At 37.9% G+C, this 20227-nt stretch overlaps 2 long non-coding RNA genes across 21 annotated transcripts in view; one reads left to right on the top strand and one right to left on the bottom strand.

Annotated features, from left to right (window-relative positions):
* Positions 1-20227, top strand: part of LOC122162355 — a 310769-nt gene that overhangs the window by 245311 nt on the left and 45231 nt on the right. For 17 of the 20 annotated variants that reach the window (XR_006169512.1, XR_006169508.1, XR_006169502.1 and 14 more), the window contains one exon: positions 12129-20120. The exons of 1 other annotated variant lie outside the window; for it this stretch is intronic. This is a non-coding gene — a long non-coding RNA (uncharacterized LOC122162355). The remainder of the gene's footprint in view (positions 1-12128; positions 20121-20227) is intronic. 2 more of the 20 variants (XR_006169501.1, XR_006169505.1) reach the window with 2 other exon arrangements.
* LOC122162357 lies at positions 4041-9087 on the bottom strand. Its single transcript, XR_006169519.1, has 6 exons — positions 8368-9087; positions 7482-7633; positions 6728-6861; positions 6079-6222; positions 4921-4964; positions 4041-4791 (listed from the first exon to the last, which is right to left on the bottom strand). It is a non-coding gene; the product is annotated as an uncharacterized LOC122162357 (long non-coding RNA).

Here is a 20227-nt window from a genome sequence, read left to right as displayed (position 1 = left end):
AAGTATTAAAATAATATTGGACTGTTTTATTGTTTTGTTTTGCATTCTGGAAAAAATAACATGGTATTCAAGGTAATATACTAGCAAAGATATCTAGCCCTGGATGTCCTTGTAACTACACATAGCTCTGCATTACATTAGAAAAATGCTTTATATTTCAGTTTGTTTTTACAGTGTAAAATTCATGCTTGTGTATAGGAACCAAACATGGCCTATGGCCCACTTAAATTCCACTCAGGCTGTATTTGGAAAGCTTAAGTGGGGCTTATATAGTAAATAGGACTTTTCCTGGCACTTTGATCCGTGATGGATTTCTCTTGTTGTAGCAGTAGTGACACAATTCATGTGTTTTATAATGACACCAGATTTATGAAAACCTGTCATGGTCAAAAGCAGTCACATGTACCAAGAAAAAAAAACAAAAATCGGGTACTACATCAGTAGCAATGTTAGAAGAATTACACATATTTCACAGTTTGGTTCAACGTCAGACAACAGATAACTGACATTCATGTTATTACTGGGAGTTACCAGCCATCCCCCTCCTCCTCCTACTTCACCAAATTCTCTTTAATTGCATACATTGGCATCCAGACCTTGAAATATTGTTTGCGGTCAACTGCAAGGTAAAACATCAGTGAGTTTCTAAACTGTTTTGTTCCTGGGATAGTAGCTTTGATGGCAAACTGGTGCTTATAGAATGTAAGCTTGTAATGGGTCACCAACTGGATTTAGCTCCATTAACCACTACCTGCTGGGCAAAGCTGTCTATCCCATTCCTTACCCAAAGAAGGGTATACCTGTCCAGGCTGAGGGCAGCCAGTTTCCCCAGGAGAATACTGTGAGGCTTTGCTGAAGTCTAGATAGACTACACCAACAGCCTTTCCCTAATCTACCAGTCTGATCACCAAGTAGTAGAAGGAGATGAGTTTGGTCAAGCATGACCTGTCTTTCATGAACTCGTGTTGGCTGGGCCTGATCTCCTGGATGCCACACGCATGCCGTGTGATGTCACCCAAGATGATTTGCTCCATAACTTTCCCTGGTACTGAGGTCAGGCTGACTGGCCCATAGATCCCTAGATTCTCCTTACTGCCCTTGTAGATGGGAGTCACATCAGAAGTCTCCTATCCTCTGGGACCTCTCCAGACAACTAGGAGTGCTGGTAGATGGCAGAGAGGGGCTCAGCAATCACCCCTACCAGCTCCCTCAGCACCCTAGGATGGAGCCCATCCGGTCCCATGGACTTGTGACAGTCCAGGTGGAGAAGGAGCTCTTTAACTCTCTCCACCTGAATCACCAGGGGTATATTCTGCATAGCATTCCGGACTTCCATATCAGGGTGTAAAGTGCCCTGAGGATAAATGATCTGTCTATTAAAGGCAGTAAAGAAGGCGTTGAGGACCTCAGCCTTCTCCCTATCCTTAGTGGTCACATTCCTCATTGCATCAAGTAAAGAATGGAAATTCTCCTTGGTTCTTCTCTTATTGTTGATGTATTTGTAAAAGGACTTCTTATTCTCTTTTAACTGCATTGGCCAATCTGAGTTAGGCTTTTGTCTAACTTCCTCCCTTCAAACCTTAGCAACTTCCTTGTAATCTCCCCAAGTGGCCTGCCCCTTTTTCCAGAGGACATAGACTGTCTTTTTCTTACAGAGTCTCAACAGTAGTTCTTCATTCATTCACACTGGTTTTCTTCCCCTACAGCTCACCTTACCACATTCAGGAACAGCCTGTTCTTATACCTTTAAAATTTCCATCTTGAGGTGCATCCAGGCTTCCTGGACCCCTTTACTCTTAAGGAGCAACTCCCAAGGGACCCCAGCAACAAACATCCTGAACTGGTCAAAGTCTGCCTTCTGGAAAATATTAATTTATGCTATACTTGGAGTACCACGTCAGTATAAAAAACAAAATAAGAGTCATATGTGGCACTGTGAGAATCCTTCTTAGTTTTTTTTTTTTTTGGCTCAAAGCTTGCTTCCTGAGGTTTTTCTTGTGATAAGAGAGACAGGCACAAGCCACTGCTTTTGGAAAGGTGTGCAAAGAGCTTTGTCTTTTATAATTTTAATTGTATGGGATATTAATCAGTGGTTTTCCTTCTTTACACCACCAGGTACCCATCTTCTCTCACCTTCAATTTCTGGGGTATAGATGTAGTTGTTCTATTTAGGGTTTGTTTGTTTGTTTTTTAAATTGTCTCCTACATAAATAAAATTTCATAAACATCAGAAAACTACATCAGCATGAACAGAAAACATTTTTAGCACTTGCCTAGAGCTAATATTATATATAGAAGATACATAATGTGGCAGCTGCATATCCACACTTCACTTCTATCAATACAATACAGAAAGAATCAGACCTATTTGGATCAATAGAATCATTGAATCACAAGGTTGGAAATGACCTATAAGATCATCTAGTCCAACCGTCTCCTCATCACCATTGCCACCACAAGCACTAAACCATATCACGCAGCACGTCATCCAGACACCTCTTGAACACTGCCAGGGATGGCAACTCCACCACCTCCCTGGGCTGCCATTCCAGTACCTGACCACTCTCTGAAATAGTTCTTCCATATGTCTAATCTAAACCTCCTCTGATACAACTTGCAGCCATTTCCCCGTGTCCTGCTCGTTGCCTGGGAGAAGAGGCCAAATCCCTCTTCACCACAACCTCCCTTCAGGAAGTTGTGGAGTACAATGAGGTCTCCTCTGAGCCTCCTCCAGACTGAACAATCCCAGCTCCTTCAGCTGCTCTTCATAAGACTTATGCTCCAGACCCTTCATCAGTTTCGTTGCCCTTCTCTGGACACGCTCCAGAACTTCAACATCTTTCCTGTAGTGAGGGCCCCAAAAGTGAACACAATACTCAAGATGCATCCTCACCAGTGCTGAGTAGTGGGGGATGATCAGCTCCCTGCTGCTGGTGGTCACACTACTTCAAATGCAGGCCAGGATGCCATTGGTCCTCTTGGCCACCTGGGCATGCTGTCAGCTCATGTTCTGCCGAGCATCAACCAACACCTCCAGATCCCTCTGTTCTTCACAATCATCCAGCCACTCATCCCCAAGCCTATAACACTGTATAGGGTTGTTGTGCCTAAAGTGCAGGACCTGACACTTGGCCTTGTTGAACTTCATCCCGTTCACTTCAGCCCAGCAATGGGCCCCAGTATCGACCCCTGGGGGACACCACTTGAAATGGGGCGCAAGCTGGACTTCACTCCATTCACCACTACCCATTGGGCACGGCCCTCTAGCCAGTTCCTTACCCAAAGAAGTGTATACCTGTTTAGACCACAGGCAGCCAGTTTCCCCAGAAGCCTGTGAGAGACTGTGTCAAAGGCTTTGCTGAAGTCTAGGTAGACTACATCAACAGCCCTTCCCTCATCTACCAGACTGGTCACCCAGTCATAAAAAGAGATGAGGAAATAGATAGGTAGAAATAGATGAGGGAATAGATAGGTAGAAAGCCATCCTTAAAGCCAAAAAAGGAGCAGATACAAAAGCAGATGATTTATCTCCCCCATAAAATATCTGTTTTTGTTATGGAAATGCCATCTGAAAGAACTGTGAGGGATGAACCTAAATAATAAAAGATACTCAGTAGTGGTTATGGAAAGCTGAGGACAAGCTTCAGTGGATAACATCAATGCCTATATTATTTGCATTTGTGACAGTAACATAAATGCCTAATGTTGTTTTTAGTGTTTTATTTTTCCAATATGTTGTTTTGCTAATGTTCAGTAAAAAATAACTTACAAGTAAGTAAAGGCTTTCATTACCAGTGGAATGGCGGAACAATATAATTATCATGTCAGGCGACACAGCATTTTGCAGTAACTCAGTAAATAATTTATGTCATCATTGTACATTTTTTAATAAAAACTACTATTTTTAAATGCACATTAGTGTCATGAAGACATCAGAGTAGCTTGCAAGATACATTTTATATTGTGATACTGTGGGGTATCACAAAAGCTTTCACATCTCTTCAGACACAGGTGAGACCCAAATACTGTCAATAGGGTTTGCTTGGTGAAATTCTAGCTCCATTGAAAGCAGTCCTTCCTTTGAATTCAGTAAGGTGTGACTTTCACTTACTGTTTTCACATTGGGCCATTGGCTAACATAAGGCAAAAAAAAAAAAAAAAAAAAAAGACTTCTGGTCAATCAGGGTTTTAGTACAGATCTTGCAGTCTGAGAGATAAAGTAAATCAGTGTGGATCAAATCTCTTCTGAAGGGATCTTAAAGGTCAAGTTGATGGTCAAGTCATTGTGATTGCTTAACTCGTCAACTTCGTGTAGAGACTTGCTGATTATCAGGCTGGTTTTGGAGAGTCAAGTAGGACTGGTCTGAGCCCACTGGATTAATCCACGGGGGTGACTCCAGTGTGCTCAGACATTAACCCTCTCACACAGAATCTGAACTGAAAGGAGGACTCATATTATTGTCTTAAACAGTCTTTCATGTGTTAGTGAGATTTATTATAAAACCACAGTATTACGTTCATGTCATAAATAAAATTAAGTATGAAAATCTACCCTTAAAATGGATTCTGCTTGTTGCCATGCAATTCTAGGAACAGTCTATATTGTAAGACAAAAGTCAGAGCTTGTTGAAAAGTTACCGTTTTAAATCAAAATATATAAACAAAGATCAAATGGAAAAGGCATACTTTCTTTGTCTTAACTTCCTCATGTTCTGAAGGGCAAAGGAAACTGGCCCCAGCCTACATCTGCAGTCTTATGCACATCCTTCGGAAGGTCTCCAGCATCTACCACTACAAAAAGAGAGAGAGAGGAAGGGAGGAAGATGGGAGAGAAACAGATATTTAGGGAAAACAAAACAAAAACAGATAAGAGTTTAAATAATAGTTTGTATTTCCTTTATATTTATTTTATTTCCTCACCTCTCTCAAATGCCAAAGCAAGTCATATCTGGTCATAAGTCATTCTTCATACAAAAAAAAAAAAAAAAAAAAGAAAGATACATAGTGGTTATTTATCTTATCACATTGCTTTTTAATTTTTTTTTTTCCTTCTCACCAGAGGAAGGATATTATACAGTGTATACAAACATGTATGTAAAACAGTTTGTCTAAGAGAGACAAAGCTTCTCTACATATTCTTACAAAGTAAGAGAGAAGAGAAAGATGCTAGTATGTCAGTAATGTAATAAAGCATGATTAAATAAACAATATGGGCAATATGAATAGAATGCTCTGAAATTTTTCACAGTACACAGGAATAAAATAACCATTCAGTCCCTGTCCCTCTTGAGCTCTGGTACAAAGCATGAAGCAGCGCTCAGCTGGAGACAAGTCTTGTACTTGATCTTTGCAAGTCATCTATTTGTGCTGTTTGATCAAATAATAACACACAAGCTCCTAATAGGTCTCTTTTCTTTATTCTCTCAGAATAAATCTTTCTTCTTACTTTGTCCTATTGCAAGTTTCATGGATGACAAATAAGTCATTGATATAAAAAACAAATACAAATTGTTGGTTTAAAGATCCATCTGGCTTATCTGGCACCAGCTCCATTTGATGATTATGACACAAGCTTTACTGACATCAAAGTCACGTGTCTTCTGTAGATTTTAGAAAGAAGAAAGCAGTAGCCATGTACTAAATGTGCGGCCATAAAATTGCTGTTATTTTTGCATGCAAAGTATGTCTATTTTAATAACTAATCATACTATGATAACTACGAATTTAAAAAAAAGCATCAAGTTCATTGAACTCAGTTTGCAAGTATTGATGCATGCACAGAGCTCTGAAGCTTTGAGACATCACATGTTCTGCAGAGATGTCTGAGAATCAGTGAAGAAAACTATTATGAATTTTTAATTGTGGAGACTTGTCTAGACTGTGGAAGTCCAAGAAAATAAATAATAAACTAAATCTTTTGAAATCACTGGCAAGGTTAAATTCAGGTTTTGTACACAGGAATAAAGGATTCTTCGATAGACTTTTACCTTATTCCACTGCTACATATTCCTGAAGGAAAAAAAGAGATGATGAAAAAATAAACTTCCTATGAGAATAAATTTTAAGGCAACTATTTACCTTGATGCAGAGAACAAGTAGAGCTTCTCATCCTCGCTCTTCAAGTCCTGCATAGCAGAGTCCCTGTAGCCTCAGCTGGAGGAGCTGCTCTGCTCTGCATTGCCACAGTTGAAAGAGATGCAGCTGTCAGGTCTGTAAAGCACACTGAGAATAGAAATGGTCACGAAAAACGTTTCTTATACAGATACAGGTCATTATTTTATTGACTCAAGAACTACCACTTCAAAACACACTGGTATCCCATATATTTCTGCCCCACTGTATCATCACCAATACCTGTAATACCTAAGAGCTGAGCACTGACATTATTAACTCAAAAAAAGGATAGAAAGCCTACAATGCTGATTGCACTTTTAAGAAACAGGCTGTGTATGGATTCTGTTACGCTACCAAATCAAAACTATTACCTCAATGAGCTTGGCAAGTGTTTCAAAACAGGGAGTCCAAGGTAATCTACATCTTGTCTCCATTTGCCCTTGCTCTCTGGCTTTGCTTTCTGCAAGAATCCTTGTGAGAAGGAGGAATTTTGTCTGCATTAGGCAGACGCTGCACAAAACAGGAAGAACTTAGCCCTCACACATGGCACACCACAGAACAGCAGAAATTCAGCTTTCGTAGAATTGTTTGTAGACTAAATCTGAATACAAACCTGCTTCCCACGGGATAAAGCTGAAGAGAAATGACTTGCAGATGGATTGTGTGCTATATTCAGTGCAGTTCCCAATGCAAGTCGTCATATGCAGACTCCGCTCTCATGGGTTTGACCAAAGCTTGGCATCTCACCTGAAGAAGAAAGTAATTAAAAAAAAAACAAACCTGGGCTGAAATTTGTGAGGTTTGCAGACTTGGTTTCATTTTGCTACTAGGATGGTTATCAGAGGGGATATGAAGCTCTTCATTATGGATGGAAGGCTAGAAATGGTGTAAAACTGTTATTGTCAAAGGTTTTCCAGACTGAGTGATTTTAAATTGGATGTATGTCTTCAACATTTTTCTAGCTTCTAGCTTTCCATTGTGAGATGAGTCTTAGCACATTAGGGCTAGGAAACCAAAACCAGTAGTGCTAGATTTGTCTTAACCTTACCTTAGGCTCAGCTTGAGTTTGCTCAGAGAACTGAATGAAGGTTTAGATCAGCTGATCTTATTCATGAGAATAAGCCCATCTCTAATCATAATGCAAGAAACTACCTCAACAGCTCCCACAACCAAGCTATCAACAAGACCTTGTCATTTCAATTTTTCACACATTTTCTTTGCTCCCCTACCCTCACTCCCCTCCCTCCACTGCCTGTGTACCATATCACACTAAAATCTCATCTCTCCAGCCTACTGCCATGGGCTACTAATCTGTAATACAGCTCCGTTTCAGAAATGTCAAATAGGATGAAAAAGGTAAAACTCACAAAAGAGAAACTTCAGTTGGCCATCACTTATCCTGTGAAACTTTCTCTTGCTCTTCACTTCACACCATGCTCCTGTCCTGCCCAGTGTTAGTAGGGTTTGGCCTTGGTCATCTGAGCGACACATGGACAATGAAGGACTGTTAATGCAGGTTCTAAAAATGAGAGAAATAAATGTACGGCAATCAAAAAATATTCCTCTTTCTCAGCCATTAAAAAAAAAAAAAAAAAGAGCAGTTCATAGGATTATTCTTCTAAAATCCACTTATCTTCATTCACTGTTCCTTGTTCCTAAACTTCCCAATACCTGAGAGCATCAAAAACCCATAGATTCCCCTATCTTCTTGCTTTCACTATGAAAGCACTACTCATGCACTCAGGAATAAAGATCAGCGGATTATTTCCAGTTTTTCTATCCTGAGGTAATAAAAAAAAAAAAAAAATGAGCTAGACCAATTAGTGAATTAATACATTTAATGTTTTTTTTTATTATTATTATTTTTTGCAGGTATTTTATAGGCAGGAAATAGAACACTAAATTTATTCAAAAAAACATTTTGAATTACTGGTTCAGTTAGCTGTCTATACTCCAAGTCAGTGGTCAGAACAATCTATCAGTCTTCCAGCTCTGTCTGATCCAGCTTCTCCAAACAAAATCTGTTAGAAAAGTGATGACGTGTGTTATAAATATTTTTTCTAAAGCTCACACTGTGATCCACGTAGAGAACTGAGGGTCTGGCTTATTCCTGGAGCCTCCAATTTTCTGACCAGTTCATTTCAGTAGAAAGTAGGTACTTAAGGATGATAACCCTGCATCCATAGCACGTTTTATACACAGAATAAAGTTTATCAGTGACTTTCTACACGACAGAAGGGAATTCTCTTTTACCTTTGTCCATTATTCTCAAAGGCCAGAACTCTTCATCTCCTGTGGGTGTAAGAAAACACAGCTTGCAAAAGCGTTAGATCAGACGTGGGTTTTCATCTCTGTCCATTTTCTCTCACATGAAAGACTTATGGAGCAAGCAAAGCATGCTTTTGTTGACCAGCAAAGATCAAAAAGGCAGATTATTTTTGTCCTTCAGCCACTAGACTGATACTCTCAGTTCTGTTAACATTCTGCCCCTGTTTGAACTGGACACTTTGGAAGTATCAATAATGCAAGTTGGAGGGCTGCACTATTACTCATCTTGTGTTTGCCTCTTCTGCAAAATTAAATGAAGTTGAAATCAAAGGAGACACAATCTCAGTCATATAGGCAGAAAATCTCCTGTAGCTTTGCAGCAATTCTTGGTGAAATATTTGAAAATATTTATGTTGGCAGCAGCGACTGATCCACATTGTGAGCACAGAGTTAACAAAATACTTCCACCCCGCAGAGACATAAACAAAGTGTTCGAAGGCACTCATCATGCTATCCACCCTCTCCTGCTTCCTTGACAGGCGCATCTCCTGAAACAGAATGTTGTTTTACAGGAACATCAGAAAGTGCAAAAGTAACTAATAAAACAGTGACAGTCCCACTGTAACCACAAGGACTACAAACAGTAAACAGTGCCCCCCTATTATTTATGAGTGAACAGAATATATGTAGCTATCAGAGCCCTTTCTTAACATCACCAGTTTGGGTCAAGAATAGATTCTGTAAGAGAGCTCAGTTTATTTCTCCATCTCAGACTGTTTCCATGATGAATGTTCTTACAGGATTCAGATGATTCACTGGATCAAGAACAGAAATGTCAGCTGTGACCAGCTCTGTCAAACACTGTTGTTCTCTACCTTAGCTCACTGCTCTATGCTCACAGTCAACAGCAGCACTCCTATGTTTGTACTTGGCAGAATTATGCTCAATGCATCTGTTGTTGCATGTTTCCTTCCTTAAAAATATGTGCTTAGGAAAATTCACGATGCACTTACATATAAAAGGATTGCGTTGAAAACACTGTAGAAATATTTATCCACAGCTGAGAAGTTCTTGTCAATTTTCTCTGAAACAAAGAATAGTAATAACATCTTCCCATGGTGAGATATATCTGATTATAAGATTTCTAATTTGTTAAGCAACCATGTTGTGCAACAGGTACCACATGGATTCCTAGCTGCTGCCCTACTTTGACATCCCAAGCAGCAGTAGGTAATGAAGGAAGCCTTCATCTACTGCAAACCCGGCCCACTCTGCAAGTTCAGTTGGTTGGTAGCTCAGTCTCACCCTGGGGACCTGCTCCCCTGTGCAAGAGATAACACCACAGTCCCTGGGCTCCCCTAAGACCAACTGCAAGATTTTCGAATGCAAAACACAGGAGGAGGTTTCTTGGACGCCATTAGCCTCTCCTGCAAAGGCTGGTAATAGTCTGAATTTCAAAAGCCTCCTCTGCCCAGTTACACAGGTAGAATTGCTGGTCACTGTGGAGAAAAGATACAAGGGATTTTCAAGATACTCAAGCAAGACTTGGCCTGATTTCAATCAAAGCTGAGAAATGAGAGCTTTTAAAGCCTGAAATTTAACTCCATTTTCTGCTTTTATACACACTTTAAATAATGAGTTTTCTTGCTGTTTTTCACTAAGGTCTTTTGCTTTCTTGCAATAAGAATGGATCTAAGAATAATGAGACACTCGGTGACATTTTCATCCCAATAAAAAAACCCTTGCCTTATTCTTTCACAGTTCTCAAGTGATGCTCGCATGTATTTCAGTATCGTCTTATCATTTGCAGCTAGTTTCAGATCTCCCTCTTCACCCAGCTCATGCGCAGTCTTCCCAAACATTTTTTTATAATGTTCAATGGCACTGCATGCCTCCATTTGTTTGCTTTCTTTTAAAAAACAGTGGATGGTTCTCCATAGTGAAGATTTTATAGACAAGCAAAGTAAAAACAAGCCTCTTTTATCCTTGCCTCCTTTCACTCTAACAAGTGAATAGCTTAGATGTACATTAAGTATTTGAAAGAATAATACAATTTAACCAACATACGCTGCTTGGTGACCTAAATCACCTGCTTTCATAGACAGTTGACATTATTTACATTGGGGCTTTTATGTAGAGACACATTTTGAATGACCCTTCAGAGTGAATATGCGCAGTAGGAGCACTACTCAGTGTATCAGCACCTACCACTTACTGTACTGTCTCCAGCTACCATGTATTTTTCAACCATGAGGCTACAACTCTGAGGAAAAAAAAAAGCTTTTTTTTTTTTTTTTTTTTTGGGTAAGTGGCTGACTTTAAGACCATGCTCTGCACACAAAAAAAACTTGATTCCTTTCACTGATGAAACATATCCAGCATACCCTAAACCTGACGTTTCCTTCCAGGGAGTCAGCCCTTGACAAGGGTGAAGCCAACTATGGATAATTTCAAGGCAGACTGGAATAAGCCACCTTTTTGTTGTAGTATCTGATGTGGCCATAGACATAAAACATTTGGAGACTTACTTGGTGTCTTTTCAGAGAAAAATATTTAAAAATGAAGCTGCAGATCAGACAGCTGAGCTGACAAAGCTTACAGGAAGTGAACACAGTAAACAAGTCTCCAGACACTGCAAGACAAGAAGAGCAAATATTTTCTTCCTTGGGAAGGCAACTAGTTTTTACTAATTTTTTATTTGACTATATCCCATAGGTGTCAGATAACAGGGGAAAAAACAAGTAAGGATGTGGATTGGTGTCAGTATGGATTTAATGAGAAATACTATCATTATAACATTAAGATTTTTAAAATCATAATATTTTAAGGAGTTTTTTTTTTTTAAACTCAGACTTATACATCCACAATTTCTTCGAGTATTGCTACATTATTTCATCTTGCCTATATATAGTCATGAATATTATTCTGTGTTATTGGACATTCCATGATACCAACTATAATATCAAGGCACCATTATTTCCTAGTTTATCCTTGCTATAAAGTCATTATTTCCAAATGCTGACTCCGTAGATCTCTAAAGAGTTAAATGTGAGGAACTCAAAACCTCATATAAGACAATAATAATCCCATAAACAAATGTAGCTTCATGGTACTAAGTAGATGAGCTTTGACCTCAGTGGGGCACCTCTAGCTCTGAACACCAGTCTCAAATCTGACCATTAAACATTAGTCTCGACCACCAGAATGGGATGTGTTTAGAGAGGTGCTGTGTCACCATACACAATTTTGGGTTTTGAAGCTGATGAGTTTAAAATCATCTATAAGGATAAGTTTACAGCCAACTGTAAGAATCTAGAACACTTGTGATGGATCACCTTCAAACTCTTCTGCCTTTCTCTTCCCTACATCTACCTGACCATAATCATGCAGGACCTGTTTTTATCTATTTGTATTTTTACATAGCTTTGCATTTGCTTCTTTGAAATTAGACCTCCCAGCATAACTTTCAGGTTGAACTCACTTGAGACATACTGCATGGACATCTCCAATAAGTTGAAGCTTAGGACTGTATGATACTCAAAGTATTAACTGCAATAATTACTTATTTTATGGCATACCAGCTTATTATAATATGAAAACCACTGTCATTGTGATTACCAACAGAACACATAGCAACTGGGAAAATAAGGTGTTCCAAGTTCATAATTATCAGAGCTTGCATGCAACATTATTAGACCACATGCAGGTAACATAGAAAATTTTATATCTAATTGACTTACCTACAGAACAGAAAATTCATGCTGTCTCCTGCCCAGAGGTGCAAATCTCCTTGGAAGAGCAAGACCAGAATTGAGGAGCCAGGAGAGAATTTTTACAGTCTTTCACTGTTCATTAAGCGAAGATCTGCAAGACTCAACCTGATGTTGTCTGTCTTTTTAAGAGATACATCTTCCAAGAAACCTGGGCTTTTAATTTACAGAGCTCAGAAGAATGTGAGAATATGATAGTCTGCATCTCTGTGGGGACCAATTATTGCTGGATGATATTGTGTTTTTTTGGCGTTTTTTTTTGGTTGTTGTTGTTTTTTTTTGTTTGTTTTGTTTTTTTGTTTTTGTTTTTGTTTTTGTTTTGTTTTTTTCTTCTCTTTTTTTTCCCCACAAGTAGAAATTGCTCAATTTCAGCACGTGGAAAATCCAGGAAGCTAATCCGTGCGGTGCACTAATTCTGCTCTCAAACACAAGAACACACACAGTTTCTGAATGTATGTGGTAATGACCTCCAGTATGATGCAGAAATGTAGGGATGGCTTTTACAAGATATCCAGCAATGCAAGGCTGCTACATATCGGATAAGATCCAAGCCCTTGCTGTGTAACCTCCACAGCCTTAATGATGTTCTTAATGGATACGTGGGCTGAAATTTATAGTTTCAACATGAGAGCTGAGAGTTGTGGGTGTTTTATATTGTTATTTTAATTAAATAAATAAGACATCAAAGTGATTCTAGAGACAGCAAATGCAAGTTTTTCTCATTTTTTACAATGCTCAGGCAGTCTACCATGATTTCTCATACAGCATTCTGTTAAAGTTGTAAGGGATGCTCCAAGTCCCAGATTTTGTTTCAGAAGCATGATGAGTGCATCTGTATGCACGTTTGAGAGACTACAAAATTAGTATATAGATTATCTTGGACTTCAATATCTCAACTGGGAAATGAGGATAAACTTCTTTTACTGTACATACCTTTATGTACTACATAGCAATAGCTTTCAGTATACAACTGAGATGTATTGTCTTTTTTTTTTTTGAAGTCGCATTTAGAAGTATATATTAATTTCTCACACTTTACAGATACATGATACAAATCAAACTGCTGAATGTAATCTGAGCAGGAAGCTGAAGAGAAAGATTAAAACAGTATTTTAAATTTAGTCTAGTTTGCAAATGACCCTTGACTCTTCCTGCTTTGTGTATTCTTAGAAGGAAAATATATGTAAAATATGTTTCCTTCTCACTTTATCAGGTCTATGTTATTAAGGGCAAACCAATAACAAATAAACCAAACACCAAATATTGTTGATTGTATTACTATAAGCTAATATTACTGGACAAATTATTAACAAATAGTAACTCCTTATAGCCATTTGGTAAACACTGGATGAATTTTTGTTAAAGATCATTATGCCATATATTTTTAGCTGCTCTGGGAATTGTGTTTACGGCCAAAAATCAAACCAAAGCAGAGTATATGGCCACAAAAAAAAAAAAAAGAGCTATTTTCACTAATAGCTTGTGAATGATTTTGCAATATAATTTCATTGGGTGTTAGAATATATTTTATTTCGTCAGTTTCAGATGTTTCAATTTTTTTTAAGCTTTCACTTCTACAAGTATTTCATTCCATTTCAGTCTAATGATAAAATTTCATTTTAACTGCTGGATATATTGGTTTCTCCACAGTTTTTCTTCTTTTTATTTTAACCACTTGAGGACTTGCACCACAACGAGAATGTCTCTTTGTTCTCTCTGTCTGATTTAAAGCAAATTGCCCTATGTACTACAGTAGTTTTGAATGTATTAAAAGTTTTTAAAATCATGAATTATGTGAAATATTCTAACAGTTTAAGTTTAAATGATGCAATTAGCCAGTTACAACTGGAACTACCAGGCCTTATTTAAAATAATGAGGTCTGATAGTTATGGAGCCTGAATTATTCATTGATAACTAGCTTTTCCTCTTTTGCAAACCATGGCTAACATTAATAACAGAGGTGTAAGTGTGATAACAAAAGATTTTGACATTGGGAATACAAATACAAACGTGCTAAATTCCTCCTTATTTAAAATTACTTCAGTAGTAACATCTCCAAAGAAAAATTCTTAAGATTATTTTCTCATACATTTCAGCATTTGCTTCTGCATGGAATTGCTGTTTAAAGTAACAGATCTTGGTGCCTCAAAGAGAATATTTTCAAAATACAGTTAATTTCTTCATGTGCAATATTGTAATATTGTAAGTATGTTATCTTACAAATAAAATACAGCACTTTCTGTAGTGACTTATCACGCTTCTCAAAGTACACACCAATAACATAGAGCCCTCCCTGGTCTTGAAGATGTACGATTTCCTAGTGCTCACCATATCACTGCTTTGCTTCATCCATGACCACTCCATCAGATTTGAAGTTAGCTTTTTTCTTTAGGACACACAAGTAAAACGTTATTCTTTTAACATGCATAGTAAGAATGGTATCAAGCACCTTATAGTATTTTTATAAAAGTCTGAATTCTTATGTGTAATTGCTTGCTGTAAGCCTAGATGTTATTAATTAGCATTGCTAAAGAACAAAACAAAATATCCACATAAAACAATCCATCAATAACAAACATATTTGTCTTCTACTTATCCAAGCGCTCATATACATCTGGGTGTCTTTTATGAAAGAAAGAACTTATACAATTGCAGTAGCAACTGGTATGCTCCGTTATTCTCTCTCAAAATAAAATAAAGCAAAGAAAAACAAGATGTATAATCTTTCTGGAAGTAGAACATGCTAAAATGACTCATCTATAAGTAGGAATGACTGATTTTTGTCTAGAACTTTTGGTTACCACAATAGATAGATAACATTAAATTATCTGTGATATCAAAATAGAGATCTTAAACAAGCAGAAGCACAGACTCAATTTAGGATGACCTGTTGAGTTACTGTAATTACACAACTCATCAACAGAGTTGTTTAGAAGGTAATTATGCAACTGATTCTCAGAGTGACAGAAATAGGTGAAATTTTACATGAAACCTAAATAGGTCGAACCTCCAACTGGATGCAGTGTTTTTCTGTGCACCTAACTGGAACTTTCTGAAGACTGTAGCCTAAACATGTATTTTAATAAAATATGCGTCTGTTATATTGTATTGCATACAGTTCCCCAGTGGAGAGAAATCAGAGAGTCGAAGGTCAAAATAAATGCTATATAGATATTGAAGTCTGTTCAGTGAGACTTTGCAAAGGAGGATTTGAAAGATGACTATTTTTATTAGTGCAGATGCATACAATATAAACTGATTTTTTGTGTGTGTGCAAATGTCAATTATAGCATACATATTGTTCACTGATGATTATGTCATTGGTCAAGAGGGAGGAGAGCCCCTAGATGAATGATTAATAATCAATGTGTCTGGGTTCTTATTTTATTCCTCAGAAAGGAAGAATGAATTACTGGTGTCTCTTCCAAAAATGATAAAACCTCCAAGAAATAGGTCACACCACCCACATCTGTACGCAGAGGGGCCCCCTATGTAAGTAGATTTCCTTGTTTTGGGCATGGAGGTTCAGCCTCCCCTACTGTATCATTGCTTCACCTTCCTACACTCTGATGCAATTAGGGAGGAAAGGCAACGTGGCTCAGAATCCTATTAATTTTTCATATAATCATAAAAAGCTCAGAGAGAGGGTGGAGAAATACCTGGGGAAAAGGAGTCTGAAGGAGGTCCACAGTAGTGTCTAAGCATGTGGTCTCTCTCTATAGGTGAACCCAAGTCTTCCACTAAGTTTGGGCCAACAGAAGGCAAATCAGACTGGGGCCCCAGGGGAATGAGAAAGATAAAGAATGGTTCCTGGAGAAATAGTCATTCTCTGATATTCAGTGAGAAATTATCCCAAAGTAGATACAAGATCCATTAAGTATTTGCATGTGTCTGTCAAAATTTAATGTTAACATGGACCATCATCCCTCTTGGGGAAAAAAATAAAAAAGGTCACATCACTTTACATTGACAAACGTAAGTCAGATGGAATCAGTAGAAATGTTTGGTAGAAGCATATGGTAGTTTGTTTGTTTCTTCCCCACCCAAAGGAGAAATCATATGCTAGAACGAATGTTTTTTTTTAATTATTCAATCTCTGTTAGTAGCAGAGTAGGGAATTACTTTAGCTTACTCCTGTGTTGTGTCCTAGGTGCCAGATAGATATGACTCCAGGCAAGTTTAACTTGCGCACTCTCCTTTTTGTTAAGTGCCTGATGCTTCTTCTTAAGGAAACCTGCTAATTTCAACAGCTAAGTTGCATGCTCCCTTTCTTTCTTTTCCCCCATTCACACTGTCTGTCTCCTTTATACTTCTACCACTGCTGCAACGTCCTAGATGAGATCACAAAAACCTGAACCTCATAAGCCAAAGTGCTGGTATTCAAAAGCACTGATTATTTTATGCTAATGAATGAGCCATCTAGTAAGACAATATTTCACTTGTTGTGCCCTCCTAGTGGTAGCACAAAATAAATCCAACAGTGTCCTTAATTAACTAAAGAAAGTAGAAACAAATCTCTGTGGTTTAATAATATTTATGGCCTAAAATGAACAAACCAAAGAAAGGGAGAAAAGTAAAGAGGGGCAATTCAGAGAAAAACATAATACAAAATTCTCACGTATACCAGAAGGCACATCTGTAAAGACTTGTAAATAAGACACAATCCTACATGAAGCAAAATTAAGCACTGAAATTAAGGTGATCACTGAAGAGTGTGTTAGAAAATGTATTTTTGTATTTGTTAAAAATAAAAGTTAAAAAAAAAATAAAAAAAAATGAAGGCAAATATCTCTCGAAGCAAAGGTAGATCTTGGTGCCCACGCAGGAGTCAGATCGTTTTTATCCATAAAACACACAGTATCATATGATGCCTGAACCTTAATTCAAGTAGCTCGACAACATGAATAAGAAAATGCCAGGTCCATTTAACTGTGTCCTTTGTCAAATGCCAATAGAGATAGTGACTTTTTATAAATATCCGGTAGTTAGAAATATAAAACACTGTAAATAGATAAGGCTACATGGGTTGTATTAATGTGGGGTCATTTCACCCATTTACAATTCCTATTCTTTGGCTAGAGACACATATTTTGTTCTAGCCCTTAAAATATCCTGCAGATCTGAAGCGCTCTTAGAAAGAAGTCCGCACAGACCTACATCAAAGAAGATCCCAGAAAAAGCATCAGGGCTCCATATCACCAGGCTAACTCCAAGGGATCTCAGAAATTTAACTCTAGGGGAAGTACAAATGCACTTTCAGCAGCATAGCTGTATTGCAGACTATTTCACGAATTTCTTACTGGAACACATGCTTTTCAGATTGCAAACAATCTATGTAGAACTAGAAATCCCAGCAACACACCATCCAATGAAAAAGACTTCAAGAATAGACAGCTGAATTTGCTGTTGTTATTGAAACCTTACTTGAGCCTGTGAGACTTGTTCTTTCCTCAAATTACTTTAATTTAATTGAGAAGTCTGTATTCACACTAGGGCCATTAGCATGCTGGGATTAAAATGATGAAGCCTATCTGCTTATATGACAGAGCAAACACTGAATTTCCTAGCAAGTGTGCAACTAAATGTAGAACAATGACAATACAAAGTATTTGAAATTTGCCTTGACCACATGTGCAAACCCTGTGAAGTGCTAAGCTCTCTGTAGCCCACTCCCTTCCTTCTCTTGATAATTTTATGCTATCTTGTAACACTGTAATGTGATAGATTTGCCACCAGCAGGGTGGCAAAGCTTCTGACTGCAGCAACTGAGTAAGACAAGCCCAAATGCAGCAACCATAGACACAGATATGAAGGAAAAGAGCTGCTTACCTTTCAAAGGTCTCAGGTATGCAGGGAGCTCCAGCAAGATACTATTGCCTCTATTGCCAGCCCTTATATGAGGTCTGGGATGTGGGGGATTCTGACTCCATCCCTTCCAGTCACTCAGGGGCATTGCATGCACCTGAGGTGCCTTGGATTGCCCCTACCTTCCCACCAGGTGCTCAATTTCTGGTTCAGGCCGTGACTTAGCAGTTCTGCTACACATTTTTAGATTGCTTTGTCTAGATATCACTGCAGCATTGTCTGATTCAGGATTTACAACATTTATTGACAGCAGGAAAACACATTCCTCCTTAAAACTCTATAATTCTTCAGATTACAATGCTGACTGTGATCTCACTGCCCATTGCTCAATGTCTAAACTATGCTGTTTAAGTTGAATAGATATTTCAGGATGATATGTAAAAAGATTTGTTAATGCTACGAGATCGATTCACTGCAATGAATTTAAAACAGAGAATACTTACTGACGTGTGTCACTGTATCACACAATCTGTTGATACACAGTCTTGTTTGTAAAGCCTTAAGGGATACTAAAGGTCCATCATAAGGTAACCTCTAAACAGAAAAGTAATAAAATGTGCCAATGAATTAAAAACAATATTCATGATAACACACAAGGAATTATGAGAAATATTTTAATAGTCATCCATTCAGTGATAATTTTTCTGACTCACCTCATTAGTGCACTCATTGTCTTCAACTACAGTTGCAAAGCATTGTCCAAAGTCACCTCTCCATCTGAGTGATTGGAGCAGGGAGTTTCTTCTTCTTCTTCTCAAGTTGTGTACTCATTGGAGCAGTGGGAGACGGACCTGCACAAAGGGGTAGAATTGCTCAGAAAGAAATGCTGGGAAGAAGCAAGCATTCTCCAGCCAGAGAAGGGAGCAAAGGAGCCTCTCCTGGAGCCTCATCACAAGACGTATCACAGGCAGCACCTTGCATGCTCCCTCTATCTCTACTATGAAAGTTTGGCTGGAGGATGATGGAATGGCACCATGTCCACTCTTCTATCCTCAGGAACTGGATAACCACATGCTTGAAGCACCTTTGTTCTTGAGAGCTACTGCTGCAACTTGCAGGTCCTCAGCCAATTCTGTGTTTACTTTCCATTCCTGCACAGTGCTGATCGACAAAGACAGATGCATAAGCAAGAGGGTGAATAAATTGGGAAAAAGATTTAAGAAATGAACAAGGCAAACTCCATTCACTCCAGTAATCTACCAGTTCCCCTTCAACTCCACTGGAGATATCATGGCCCAGAAACAATAGGTTCTCTCTATTCTCACATTGCAAATAGTAGTTTGTTTGGTTTAAAAAAAGTAATGCCAATTAAATGTCATCACTTATCTACATACAAGAAGAACATGAGACAGCATACTAATTTTACACACATTACTCTTTATGTAACTGGAAATGAATCATAAATGCATATGTATAGAAGGAATACATGTAGAACTTCCTATACTTTAAATGGCTCTTCACATTTTTTCTCTGCTCATACTAAATGATTTTTGTCAATATTTTAATTTCAGTTGGGAAGGGTGGAATCAAAGAGTGACATCTGGGAAAATTATTGTCAGCAAACTGATGACTACATATCATAACTAAGAAATAATGTGAAGAAGGAAGAAACTTGATACAAATTTTAAATTTACTACTAAAAATCAAGAAGACATATTTAGAAATAAACAGAACAATATTCATCAATGTATAGTATTGTAAGATGTATTATATACATAAATGATCATTTCTGTAATCCTAAGAATATTAATGAAGCAACTAATAAATAAAATAAGCACCAAAGGACAAGAATATGACCTTAAAGTCCTTACTCAGCTGCCCTATTAACTTTCTGAACACCACTGAAAGTGTGTGTCAGCTGCTTAAATTAAAGAGAGAGTAATTAAAATTACACAAATAATAGGTGACTGGGGTCAGTCTCCATCACCCTATCTCCTATATTTCAGAGCATTTTACATTTTTTCCATCAATATACAATCTTAATTTTCCCTGCACATCACTCTTGGTTTAAAAACAACTTATCATGATAAGCATAGCTGTTCACTGATGGTCAGAGCACAAGTTTGGGAGCTGTGGTCAAATCTCTTCCAACAGTGCATCAGGTGAGTTGATTTCTTTGAGTATCTTTCTGTATCTTTTTTTAAGCAAGTGCTTTGAGTACTGGGGAAGGAAAAAAAAAAAAAAAAAAAAAAAAAAAAAAAAAAAAAAA

The sequence above is a fragment of the Centrocercus urophasianus genome, unplaced genomic scaffold (genome assembly GCF_019232065.1).
Source record: "Centrocercus urophasianus isolate 14NV4802_14NV808 unplaced genomic scaffold, USGS_Curo_1.0 seq_20, whole genome shotgun sequence".
NCBI lineage: Eukaryota > Metazoa > Chordata > Aves > Galliformes > Phasianidae > Centrocercus > Centrocercus urophasianus.
Note: the sequence above shows the minus strand (reverse complement) of the source record. Positions and strands in the feature narration are given on the sequence as shown.